The following is a 6374-nucleotide window of genomic DNA, read 5'->3' as shown; positions in this document are numbered from 1 at the left end:
GCCTGAAACACCAACACTGTAATTTTCACTCTAATTTGACACTATATTTTTCACTCAAACTGTAAAACAACTGCACAAGTGCACAACGTGAACGTGCACAAGCAATCAAGCACAACTGCACATGGCTGAACTGAAACCTGAAAGCCTGAAACTGTGACAAGTTTCAAACAGTGGACTATGCACTGTTTTTCAATATATAAGTGGATAATTGGACTTTGGACATGCACAGCACAAGAACGTGCACATGGCTGAAAGCCTGAAACACCAACACTGTAATTTTCACTCTAATTTGACACTATAATTTTCACTCTAAAACTGTAAAACAACTGCACAAGTGCACAACCACAAGTCCACAACGTGAACGTGCACAAGCAGTCAACCACAACTGCACAATGTTCAGTCTGATATATACAATAATTCTGAAACCTGTGCAATTGTTCAGCCTGATATATAACAAAGCAGTGCACATGGCTGAAACCTGAAAGCCTGAAACTGTGAAACAAGAATAACATCTGGTCATCTGCAGTTGCACAACTATATTACTGCACAATAATAACATCTGCAGTTGCAAAAAAAACATCTGCAATTGCAGAATAATATCTGCAGTTGCACAACTGCCAATTTCACAGTACTGATTACACAGTTAATGAGTTAAACACTTAACACAGTCCAACAATTCCAACAACTTAAACACAGTCCAACAAAAACAGTCTTAACAAGTCCAACACAGTCCAACTGCAAGTCTGCACAGTCTTAACACTTAAACATTTAAACATAGTGCAACAAAAACAGAGAGGGCATCCCTCAACAAACAGTCATGACTCTTGAGCAGTAGCACGGGGCGTTGAGCAGTAGCACGGGGCATGATTGCACTTGAACCTAAAAAAAATATAAATCATAAGTTAGAATATTATAGTTTGATGATAATAAAACAGAACTACACAATATTAAGTATATCATTATCAGTTATCACCAAACAAATAGAGTATTAAACTTACCACTCAAGATGCAAGTTGCAACTATACATCAAACAATGCTAGTAGTGCTTCCATTATTTTCCATATCTAAAGATAATACAACCAAATATGTCATACAAAAGAAAAAGCATGATATATTATTTTGAATTAAAATACACACAAATATTAAAGCTTACCAAGCTCGATTTCCTCAAGATACTTCAAGTCTTCTTCAACATTAATAGGATTCTTCTCTTCTCTAAGCCAATCTTGAAGACAAATAAGAGCTTGCACACATTTAGGAGTCAATGAACTCCTAAATGAATCAAGAATACGGCCACCAATGCTAAACGCGCATTCCGACGCCACACTAGAAATTGGAATTGCCAACACATCACGAGCCAACTCCGAAAGAATAGGAAATCTGGGAGCATGTGTTTTCCACCAACTTAAGATATCAAATTCTTCACTATAAGGCTCTTGTTCTTCACTAATGTATTTATCCAACTCCGATTTAGCACCCCCATTTCCATTGTCTTCCTTTTGTTTCTTCAAGCTAAGCTTAGTCCTTATTTTTGATGCACTTATAACACTCCCACTAGGTGTATTAGATGTGTTGTTAGATGAAGTAGAATTAGATGGAGATTGAGGACAAGATTCGGTTGAATACTTTTTTAGATACTCTCCAAACAAAGAATTCATATAAGCATACACCTCACCATTTATTTTCTTCCCTTTTTCCTCCCCAAAAATTCTTCAAGTGCTCCCTCAACATATTCAAATTTGTTATGTGGATCCAAGACAGAAGCAATAAAAATCATTTTATTCATCTTTTCAGGCTCACCCCAATACTTCTTGAACTTTTCTTGCATTTGCTGAGCCATTTTTCTCAAATGTTCATCCTCACTAGCTAAACACATTTTCAAATGACAATAAAGTTCAGATACATCCTCAAAATGAGAATTACAAGTGACATAACGTGAACCTGAAACTTTTTTAGTTAGCTCGTGAAATCGTGCAAGAAACTCTATAACATTACTCACATTCACCAGTTCATCAGTAACTATCATCTCAATTAAGGCCCTCCTAACCACTTTTTGATCAAATTTCCAAATTGATCCTTCATCATTTTGGCAAAATTGAAAATTTAGCTTTGTTTGACTATTATCTTCTGCAATTTTAAGTGGGTATTCTTTGCATCAGAGCAAATGATTCTTCAATCCTGTTGTTCCATTCTTAGATGAATTAGCAGCATAAGCTTGTTTACAATATCGACACCGTGCTTTCCCAACCCCATTAACCTCAAATTTATCAAAATGGTTCCAAACGTCAGACCTAGGTTGCATTGCTTTCCTTTTCTTGGAATCTTGAGTATCAATGGTGTTGGTGTTACTATCTACCGTAATAGGTAAACTTTCACTGGAACCAACATCACTTACTTTACTTGTATCTTCCATCTATACAAAATAAAATAAATATAAATATAAATGAACAATCAACAAATTAACTACCTAGCTATCAGTAACAATCAACAAATTAACCCTTGCTAGTTGCTACCCTATAACTAAATCTACAAATTTAACTACCTAGCTATCAGTAACAATCCCAGTAAGGCAGTAACAGTTATTTTGTAACAAAAATCTACAAATGAATTAAACAACATGAATGTGATACAGATGATATTTTCCTACTAAAGCGAAAAGCTCGGAACAGCAGTTCATTCAATTAGCAGTACAACCAAAAGAAAGCGAAACATACCTTTGAAATTGAAATTGAATCGAGCTCGGAACACTGGAACAGGACAGCAGCGTTTTCAAGACTTCGACACTTCGTTTGCCCGGAATTTGTGAGGAGTGAGGAATCGAATCGATTCTAAGCAGTAAGCAGACGAGAATCGTCTACTCGCAGACTGATAAGTGATAAAGTGATATCCTAGACTCGCAGAGTCTCAGTCGTCCAGTTGTCTAGTCGATGACTCGTCTTCTTCTTCTCGATGATATCTCCACTTCTCCAGTCGAAGCGTGAAGTCTGAACTCTGAGTCTGAAAGCAGTAAGCAACTAAGCATTAACGAAGCCCTAAATCCTAATGAGTAATGAGTAATGTAATGTGTACTGTGTAGTGGCTTCAGGCTTGGTTAATCTGACTTGAGTAATTCTACCGGGCTTGGGTTGGGAGTTGAGAGGCTTGAGGGAGCTGGGCCTGGGTGTGAGTGGACTGTGGGGATGCATGGGCTGGCCGCATGGGCCTATAATTGGGCTTAGTAGTATGAATTTTCGGTATTTCGGTTTACCAAAATTGTAGAATTATAAAACAGAAAACCGAACCGAAATACCGAAAATTCATAACCGAATTAGACCGAAAAACCGAAAAAACCAAAACCAAAATACCAAATTAATTTGGTTCGGTTCGGAATTCGGTTTTTCGGATTTTATGCCCACCCCTACTGAAAACATACGAGATGAAAAGAAAGAAAGACAATGAAAGAAACAGAGCCTAAGAAGGAAAAGAATCTGGTGCTTAACGCTGAAAGGAGTGATTCAAGTGATGAAGATAGTGACATGACCTATCTTACTAAGAGATTTCAAAATATGGTTTGAAGAAATGGTGGCATATCAAAGTGGGGCAGTTCAAGTAAAACCATGAACAACTATCTCTGTCACATGTGTGGAAAGTCAGGGCATTTCATCAAGGACTGCCCACTCGCGAAACAGGATCAATACAAGCAAAATCCTGACAAAGCAAGAAAAAGTTACCTGGTTCCAGATAAAAGATTCAATCGAAAAAGTGCTACAGACAATATCGTTAAGCAGGCTCTTGCTGCTTGGGGTGACTCCTCAAGTGAATCTGAAAGGGAATCGGATGCAGAAAGCAGTTCCATGATGGCAGTGGAAACTGAAGCAAAAAAGTACGATTCACTATTTGCGCTGATGGCACAGTCAGATGATGATGATGAAGAAGATGAAGACGATGAGGTAAACTTCAGAGATGTTTAGAGAAATCTGAAATCTTATTCTTCTAAGAAGCTAAAGTCTTTATCTAATGTCCTAATTGATGCCTATTATAGTCTTGTAAGTGATAAGGAGATTCTGACCGTAGAACTAGGAGAGGTCGAACAATCTAGAGATGATCTAGTGGTCTGTGTAGTGGACTTAAATGAGACCATAGCTAATCTTGAACAGGCGAAGGAGGCCCTAAATGAAAGAATAACTAGTGTGGAAAATGAGAGAGACGATATGATGGTAGTAGTTGTTGATTTAAAAGAAACAATAGAAGGTCTTAGCAATGAGAAACACACTTTAGAAGAAAAAATTGCATCTACTGAAGAGGAAAGGGATGTACTACTAGTGATATGCACTGATCTAGAGGAAACCATTGAGGGACTCAATAGAGAACATAGGAATGTAAGTCTTGGGAAAGGGAAGGAAGTAGCCAATGAGTCGCACATCATGCTTGAAAAGGAGTTAACTGTTGTAAAAACCAGTCTCTGCAGTGAACTTGAGAGGAATCAGCAACTTCAAACTGAGTTGGAAAAAGCAAGAAATGATCTTGAGAAATATCTGAAGTGGACCTGGTCCTCATATGTTGTCACTGCCATGTATCTCAACAATAGTGAGAACAAGCAGGGCATCGGGTTCCAAAGGGAGAAAACTCCCTACAACCCGCACAACAAGTATGTCACTGTACCTGATAACTGGCTATGTACCCACTGTGGGAGCAATGGGCATTCTAAAGAAAATTGCTAGGCCAGGGTTCAGTCTGCTCAGAAGAACAAAATGTTTACTGATAGAGTGACTACTAACAAAGGACCAGGTACCACTCGCAAAAAGCGGGTGTTGCCCGCATGGACTAGGAAATCCCTCATTCATCCTTTTCATAATAACAAGGGACCCAAATTAGTTTGAGTTCCTAAATCTAACCCTTGATGTGCATGTGCAGGGAAAAGTGAGAGGAAGCTGACTGCGATGGACTATGGACAGTGGACGCTTAAAGCACGTAGCTGAAAACATCATGTATCTCTTCTCACTAAAAGCCTTGCAGGAATGGAATGTATCCTTGAAAAGGAAGTAAAGGGTACATTCTCAGTGAATGAAAAGATATAAAGGTTCTTTTGGCACTCAAGTGGGAACGAGCACTATGTAAATGACCTAAAGGTAGCAACTACCAATATGATAACTCAGCAAGTGGTCTCAGTGGACAAAGGAAGCAAGAACATTCACTCCTACTAATCATGAATCTCCACAAGTTGGTCGCAAGATATGAGTGAAATCGCATCCATGACATGAAGGATTGGTATATGCAAACTTCTCATCTCCGAATAACTCAGCCGGACCCGACCCATGATCTGCTAAACTCAAGTATGAACTTAACCTTATTCTTCTTATCTTTTGATGATCTAACAAACTTGTAGTTAAGAACCAGATATAGAACCTTGTCCCATAGGATACACATCTCATGTGAACTGGTTGAAGTCTGAAAATCAGCAAATGAATGAACGACCACAGAGAGGAACACAACAGGGACCCGATGCCCTGGTCCCTTAGGGTTCTCAAACAAAAACACAAGTCAGTGACTGTATGCAATCAATATAAAGAGAAACACAATAGGGACATGCTTCCTTAGGGTTCTCTGACAAAGTACAAGTCAAGTGCGCAACTGGAACGTAGTAGAAGAAAGTGATCATTTGGCAACTGTTACAGAAGAGAAACATAACTAGGACCCGGTCCGTTGGTATGTCCTGACAGAAGTACAAAGTCCACTATCCAGCTGGAACGCAACTGCCCAAAAGTGGTTGTGCAGACAGTGCAACAGTCACTTCTCACTAGGAAGAAGTACACCAAGAGTTGACATCACTATCCTTTGTGATATCTTTTGTGATAAAACAACCTAGTGCAAGATACACCATCACTTGTGCATTCAGTGATATTCTCTCAAGAAGCAAAAGTATTTATCCGACATTGATGTCATTGGTGTGTCAAGAACAAGAAGACAACTCCACTAAGGATCAACTTCTAAACGATTATTATGTATATCCATAGTTGAGTTGTAATCTTGTTATTTATTCGTCATTGTAATTCCTAGTTTGCTTTGTTATTAGTGTTTTCTTAGCAACAAACCAAATTCGTAAACTTCAGAGTTTATGTTGTGACTAGGGATAGTCATAAGTTAAATCCTCTGTAACTAGGAGAGTTATAGAGTGGCTTGTGGTGGTTGCATCACAAGTTAGTTTGAAGTCTTTGCAATAGGGTGTTTGCAAAGTGGCTTGTAATAGGTAGATTACAAGTTAGTAGAGTTAAAAGCCTACAAGAGTAGGTCGTGGTTTTTTTATCCCCTTGTGTGGGATTTTTCCACGTAGAATTTTCTTTGCCTTATTTACATTCAGTCTTTACTGCATTCTACATATCAGTCTCATAGAGAAC

At 38.4% G+C, this 6374-nt stretch overlaps 1 long non-coding RNA gene across 1 annotated transcript; it reads right to left on the bottom strand.

Moving 5' to 3' along the window:
* Positions 1–565: 565 nt before the first annotated feature.
* On the bottom strand, positions 566–2753 carry LOC142164846 (uncharacterized). The gene is made up of 3 exons (XR_012695919.1): positions 2715–2753; positions 999–1064; positions 566–879 (listed from the first exon to the last, which is right to left on the bottom strand). It is a non-coding gene; the product is annotated as an uncharacterized LOC142164846 (long non-coding RNA).
* Between the last annotated feature and the right edge of the window lie 3621 nt (positions 2754–6374).

Source organism: Nicotiana tabacum, chromosome 10 (genome assembly GCF_000715075.1).
Source record: "Nicotiana tabacum cultivar K326 chromosome 10, ASM71507v2, whole genome shotgun sequence".
Classification (NCBI taxonomy): Eukaryota; Viridiplantae; Streptophyta; class Magnoliopsida; order Solanales; family Solanaceae; genus Nicotiana; species Nicotiana tabacum.
This window is presented reverse-complemented; position numbering and strand designations above follow the sequence as displayed.